Source organism: Thermobia domestica, chromosome 12 (assembly GCF_964235325.1).
Source record: "Thermobia domestica chromosome 12, izTheDome1.hap1.1, whole genome shotgun sequence".
In the NCBI taxonomy this organism is placed as follows: domain Eukaryota; kingdom Metazoa; phylum Arthropoda; class Insecta; order Zygentoma; family Lepismatidae; genus Thermobia; species Thermobia domestica.
In genome coordinates this window covers 187,166,512-187,173,964 of record NC_137465.1, presented here as the reverse complement: position 1 = coordinate 187,173,964, position 7,453 = coordinate 187,166,512, and the positions used below count along the sequence as shown (strand labels likewise).

At 35.4% G+C, this 7,453-nt stretch overlaps 1 protein-coding gene across 2 annotated transcripts in view; it reads left to right on the top strand.

The window, feature by feature from the left end:
- LOC145665834 (uncharacterized) overlaps positions 1 to 7,453 on the top strand; it is a 75,878-nt gene that overhangs the window by 36,427 nt on the left and 31,998 nt on the right. Inside the window, exons 2-3 of one of the 2 annotated variants that reach the window (XR_014127664.1) lie at positions 718 to 944; positions 1,264 to 1,680. The exons of the other annotated variant lie outside the window; for it this stretch is intronic. The gene's annotated coding sequence lies outside the window, so the exon portion shown is untranslated. Of the gene's footprint in view, positions 1 to 717; positions 945 to 1,263; positions 1,681 to 7,453 lie in introns of those variants that run through there. 2 annotated transcript variants of the gene reach the window in all.

The window sequence follows — 7,453 nt, the reverse complement described above, 5'->3', positions numbered from 1 at the left end:
GTGGTAGAAATGACAAGTTCTATTTTCGGTTTCAATATCAATCTCCTAGTGTGTTCCCGATTGCCCTTTTCCCGTCTTCGCCTTATGCCTGTTTTCATTATTTCAGGCTATGATGCTAAAATAGGGTATGTTAATTTGATTATAAGGCGAAACGAGAATTCCTGTTTGGCCTTTTCCCGTTTTGCCTTACACCAGAGAAGGGAATTTTCAAATTATGATAGGGAAATTTAGTGTCATTTTGCAAAACATTTGTAAGGCTAGTAGTTTTTAGGTTTGAATGAATAGAATAGAGTATAATCAAAGTAAGTATTCAGAGTAATGTACTATTTGCGTCACTGTTTTAAAAAAAATTGTTCATGCAGCCTTGAATTTGTACCTCAAATATGAAGAAGAGAGCGGCGGAAAAACCAACAGATAAGTATATAGTAATAGTTGTAATAAGGCATAAATAATTTTGAGACTGAAACTAATCTGTATACTTCTAATATTTATTCTTGCAACTTCTCCAAAAGTTATTTTAGAACTTTGGATGTGGAACTCTTTTTAATGGCATTCTAGCTGGCACACAAATACATAGTCCATTTTTTATTTACAGTGTAACACAATTAACCGGTTGTAGTTAAGCAATTTTCCGTTTGTCTTTACTTTCTCGAGGGGAAAGTATGACAATTTTTTTTTCTGTTGATGTTTAAAATTAATTTATTTTCTTCTTTCCAGGGAGGAGATAATTAAGGGAAATTATTGTGGTGAAACTGTATCTGTTATCCCTACTTTTGGTGCCGTCAAACACTCTCTATATAGCCTCTATATAACGTATGAGCATGAACCTGGCCACCACTACCGCAAAGATTGAGTAAATTGAAGGTGGAAGGATTATGGAGTGTAACGAACGACGCCAAAAACGTTTGTTGGTGGATCAAGGCATCGACGCTAATAGAATACTTGTAAGTTATATTTTAGTAGACAAGAAAATAGTTTATCATCTCCTACTTTCTTCTTCTTGCGTTGTTTTAGTACTTTTATTTTTATTTTTTATTTTATTTATTTATTTATTTATTTATTTATTGAAATCGTGAAAGTCTGATATGACAGTAATGATAGAGTTGACTTTGAGTTTAACGTCCCGTTCAGCAGCAAGGCTATATGAGACGTGAACCTACTGATTAACATGGAATCCGAACCACATGAGCTCCCAGAAGAATATTAATATTAAAGCATTTTCATTATAATGTCTGTGTTATTTATTCTTTCTATCTTCAACAGGTTTTCGGCACTGTTGAAAATTTGGAGATTCTGTGTCAGTGCGACAGGCATTAAGGGACCACTTAGATATATATTCTTTCATGGAATTAATGAAAGACAACCAACGTGAAAATGAAAGATTGCGAGAACTTGTTCAAGTGGGTAATAAGGGAGACCGCCTGAAGACAGGATTCACTGCTTGAAAGATAGACTTAAGAACAGTGAAACTGATGTAATTTTATATATTGACGCTGTTTCATATTATATTCACATAGAAATTTGATATATTATTTTGGGTCTGATAGACTTAAGAACTGTGAAATTGATGTAATTTTATATACAGTATTGATGCTGTTTCATATTATATCCACACAAAAACTTTATATACTATTTTGAGTGTGATAGATGACTTAAGAACAGTGAAATTATGTAATTCATATATTGATGCTGTTTTAATATTATATCCATATAGAAACTTGATATGCTATTTTGGGTGTGATAATAAAATCTGTGTTCTTGTAAGATATTTGAGTTTAATTTGTCTAAATTATAAAAGAGGTTGCAGTAAAGAATAAAATAAATCCCCCGTTGTTACAGATACAGAACAGGAACAGTTATAAGGGGAAACAGGAAAAGGCCAAACGGGAATTCCCGTTCCGCCTTAAGATAACATCCTTATCGGTATCTCATGTTTGTCAAAATATTTCTTGAGGGCATAAGGCAAAACGGGAAAAGGCCAAACGAGCATAAATCATCTCCTGGTCATGATTTTTTTTTTTTTTTTTTAAGATTTTCTCCTGAGAGATACTTTCAATATTGGGGGGAGTACAAATAGTACTGTGTAAATAATAGAAACTCACATTGGAGACAATCGGAGATATGCCGGTGCCAGAGGCGCACCCACAGATTGTCCACCGGATATGGATCTCTTCCCAAAATTTCCTAACTGAACATACATTTGTACACTTTCTCAATAAAACTATGTGTACTTGTTTAACAGGGAAATGTTTGATGTAACAGAGAAATTTTATCTTACAATTCCTGTACTCTTTCTCTTATAAAATCAATCCGGTTCCATCATTTTTTCTAAAATATAAGTTGAAGTATTTTACAATTACTTATCGTATTTTCGGGTGCCGAATAATACCCATTCGATACTACATACACGTAGTTGCTTGTAATATTGGACCCTCTCCAAAGTTAGGACCCCTCCCAATAAAAGTTTGTGGGTGCACGCCTGACCACTGCGGAGAATTACCCAGCTACGGAGAGCAAAATTCCTCTCAGGAGAATCACCAAAGATAATCACTGAATCAACCATAGAGCATAAACGATAATAGATAGCGAGAAACGGTTTCTCAGTATGCATTCAAAATTCCAAAAGTAGATTCAATCTAATCTCATGTTGTTCTAATAAAACCGGAAGTTGTAGAAATCAACCGAAAATTCCGGTTTCAATATTGAAAAATGAAATGAAATATTTCTAGGAGTGCGCACGAGACGAGTCGAGACAGGATTTTCCTGACAATATTCGAGTCGAGACATGGCTCTTCCAATAGAGAAATATACGTTTTTCGAGTCGAAACATCACTTTTACAGCACACTTTCGAGACGAGAAGCCACAAATCTTGTATCGTGCGCATCCCTAAATATTTCAGTTAAACGTCCCACGATTATGCCCGTTTATGCTAAGGAAGACGATGATTAAAGCAAGTGGCTGATAGTGGAATGAGAAAGTGGCAGGAAAAGGGGAGTATATCCAGAAAACAAACGGACATGATGTTGTTCACCACAAACTTGCTTGCCGGGGATCGAACGAGGGACCCCCTGCAGTAGAGATAAACAATCTACAACTGAGGCAACGTGCTTCCGCCCAGTTTCAATATTGAAACTACTTAGTTTGGATCTAAATAGCTTCACAGTACAAAAGAAACCCACTTGCGTTTGTTTATTTCTACTAGTTCTCATAAAATTTCAATAATTCATTAGCCTACTCGAATAATGGGTCCTTCGAAAATTCGATTAAATTTCGGGTAACAAATAGTTATTCCAAGAACTGTTCGAGTATTGAAGATAAATATTAGAATAATTTGTAATAGCATTACTTTTTATTCCAATAAGCTGAACACCAATCGTATATATAAAAGTGAAAGTGATTATTAGTGGAACCCAAAAGCATAAAAAGCATAATACACATATGGTTGGCACCTTGAACATGGTTGTGGTTGCCTTAGGGTCCAGAAGAAACTAATTTTAAAAGCATAATAAACCATAATTTTAGAAAATAAAGCATAATTTAAAATATATAGCACAATTCTTTAAAAAAATCTCTTTAACTACAAGTTTAACATACTGTATTAATATTTCTTAAAACCAATATTTACAATGTAAAATCATTGAGAACATAACAATGCAACAATAGAAAGCTTATTTTTATTTCTGTAAACTTTTCGGTCTAATCTTTTGACGTGAAGAAAAGAAAAAAAAAAGATAATAAGAAGAAAACTTCCGCCAACAACGGATAGTACACAAGAACTCCACACTATATTGTTATGTGTACCTCTTGAACTTGAGCACTTTCTGTACTTTTTGGTGGCATCTTTTACTTTCCCTTTCTGTATATATGCACCTCTAAGGAGCACACAAGTGATTACAAAAAAAAAAAAAAAAAAAAAAAAAAACTGACTCGAGTAAAACATCTCTTTACAGTGCATTAGATAGAAAGTTCATTAAATATGAAAGAAACTGGTTGCATAAAATATTATTAAATAGATCAAGATATTTAGAATATTTAATGTATAGTAAATATTATACATTATACACGATTAATGTAAAACAATGATTGAAACTAATACTAAAGCATAATTTGGAAAAAAATAAAACATCAGTAAACAAAAAATAGAGCATAATGTGGGTCGCTCTAGTGATTATGTTTGTGACCTCATCCTTCTTAAACCACCTGATCAATCTCGATTAAATTTCCCAACATAGATGAGGTTCGAGCCTGGGATGGTTTCTGTCATTTCACTTTGACAGCGCAACTTAGGGGAAAGGGAGATATTTAAAAATGATCGAAATTAGTGTCGAATTCATAGTTTACGGAGTCGCTGAGATGAACAGTAACAGTTCTGATACCGTTAAATCCAAATTCAGGCCTATAACTTGAGGGAGGGTATATATATTTGGTCTAGGAATTAATTCGTGCGGGTGGACAAGAAATAGCGCAACGAACGGAGCGTCCCACAGTTCCGTGTATCCACACATGTGTTGCAAACCCCTGTCATCGCGTATCGTTCGTAGTATAGGGCAGTGGATAAAAAGCGTCAACAACACCAGTTTGTAGTTAAGTGAACATGGCGCAATTTGTGCCTGATAAAGTGTTTTTGCGGGGTGTCCTGCTGCATTACTTTAACATGCAGAAAAGTGCGACTGAAAGTCATCGTATTTTGGTGGAAGTGTATGGTGACCATGCTCTAGCTGAGCGAACGTGTCAGAAGTGATTTGCACGGTTTAGAAGTGATGATTTCTGCTTGGCAGACCAAGAGCGAGCTGGACAGCCAAAAAAATTTCAAGACGAAGAATTGACAGCATTGCTCGAGCAGGATTCGTGTCAAACGCAGGAACAACTTGCAGCAGCATTAGGCGTTGATCAAACAACAGTCTCCAAACGCTTGAAAGCCATGGGAATGATTCAAAAGATGTCACATTGGGTTCCACATGAATTGAAAGACAGAGACGTTGAAAGACGAAAAACCATTTGCGAATTGCTGCTTCAACGACAGAGCAGAAAGGGGTTTCTGCATCGAATTATTACGGGTGATGAGAAGTGGATCCATTACGAGAACCCTAAACGAAAAAAGTCCTGGGTGAAACCAGGTGAACCAGGTCCATCACAACCAAAACGAGATATTCACTGTGCAAAGGTTATGCTGTGCATATGGTGGGATATGAAAGGTATGGTGTACTATGAGCTGCTGCAACCGGGTGAAACTATGAATGGAGAACGTTATCGAAGACAATTAATGCGTTTTAAGCAAGCTCTGGCCAGAACACGACCAGAATGGGAGAACAGACATGATAAACTTATTGTTCAACATGATAACGCTCGCCCACATGTCGCAAAACCGGTCAAAACCTATTTAGAAAATGTCGGATGGGAAGTTTTACCCCACCCGCCGTATTCACCAGACGTTGCTCCTTCGGACTACTACTTGTTCGATTGCATGAACAACGATTTGATTGGACAGCGGTTTACTTCTTCAGAAGATATCGAAACATGGGTCTCTGACTGGATCGCTTCCAAGGATGAGGACTTCTTTCGCCACGGAATCCGTACATTGCCTGACAGATGGGCGAAAGTGGTGGCTAGCAGTAGTAGGCCCCCCCGTATGTCCAGCCGAGTCAGCAAAAATTTTCTCGATTCTGATTGGCTGAGAGAGGTCACGTGACGTTAGGCCCCGCCCACGCGGGAAATTCAAATTTTTTAGGTCACGTGGTATGACGTCATGAGTCACCCTGCGGGGAAATCCCTCACCCGGGATTTTTTTAATGTTCGTTTCCTTTTACGGGTAAGATGTGTGTTTTGATTGGTTGATAGCTGTCACGTGATTTTAGACCCTGCGATATTTGAAATTCGTTCCCTTTTACGGGTAAGATGAGTGTTTATGATTGGCTGATAGAGGTCACGTGATCTTAGACCATGCGATATTTGAAATTCGTTCCCTTTTATGGGTAAGATGAATCCTTTGGTACCACGATGATAGAGGTCACGTGATCTTAAGCCCTGTGACTTTTGAAATTCGTTTCCTTTTTTACGAGTAAGATGAGTGGTTTGGTACCTCGATTCTGATTGGCCGACAGAGGTCACATGATCTTAGACCCACCACACACCCCATGAGTGAAATATAGAGCGATATGTCGGTGATCACCCTAGACCTGTATTTTAGAATTTTGTTCCCTTTTTATGGTTATCCTTAAAGTTCCCATGAAGGGCTCAACCTCCTCCTTAAATAACCCTTTTATGGTATCATGATATTGTACTGAAGTTTACATTAAATATTATCGTTCTCTTTGACAGATAAGATGATTACCAGCTTTTTTACCTTGATGGAGATCCTGTCCTTGAATTAGTAGCCTATGTCTCTGGAAGTAACAATGGTGAAAGAGGGGTGTCGCTTGTAGATTTCTTATAACACATTGTTGTGAGTTTAAGCGATTTATTGCTCAGTAAGCGCTTCATTAATGGAAACAGTGTTGCCAGATTTTTTTTTCTACCTAAACTGCTCCGATTCTTTTCGAAACGGTTCCGCAGAGTGCAAGAAATTTTAAACGAAAAATTTTTTCGAACTAAAAAAAAATTTCAAAACTAAAAAAATTTTAAACAAAAATTTTCAAACAAAAAATTTTGAAACAAAAATTTCAAAAAAAATTCGAACTAAAAAATTTAAACTAAAAACTTTCGAACTAAATTTTCAAATCAAAAAATTTTCGAACAAAAAATTTTCGAACCCAAAAAAAAATTCGAACTAAAAAAATTAAAAATTTTTCGAAAAATATTTTAAACTAAAAACTTTCGAACTAAATTTTCAAATGAAAATTTTTCGAACTAAAAATTTTAAAAAAATTTCGAACCAATTTTAAAAACAAGTTTCGTACTAAAGATGTAAACCACATTTGAAAATTTTCAAATTAAAAATTTTTCGAACTAAATTAAAAATCAAATTTTGGACACTAAAAAATCTTTAATTATTTTTTCGAACAAAATCATGTAAACCAAATCTTGAATATATTTTTCACCTTAAATTTTCAAGATTACCATTTATTTGAAAACAAGTGTTCAGGGTTTCAAGAAATAATAAAACACATTTTTTTTTCAACTTGTTGTATTTAACGAAAGGTATGTGCTCTTCCTATACATGTTTATTAACATAATAAATACAGGATCTAGTTTAATGAATATGTTGGACGCGTCATCATCTTCGAATCTTGTAGCCGTATCCTGGAAAGAAAAAGAAGAAACGACGGATTACTTTATGAATTTCTTTTTTTTCTGAAACAATAAAAATGAGTCAATATTGATAAGAGAGAAATAAAACTTACTCGTAAAAGATGGATCTGTTTAGGCTCATCTTCCTCCTCGGGTACGAGATGACAGCATTTCTTCCACTGATGGATGTTTATGAACTCTTCTGGGTACTGCATTTTTTCTTGG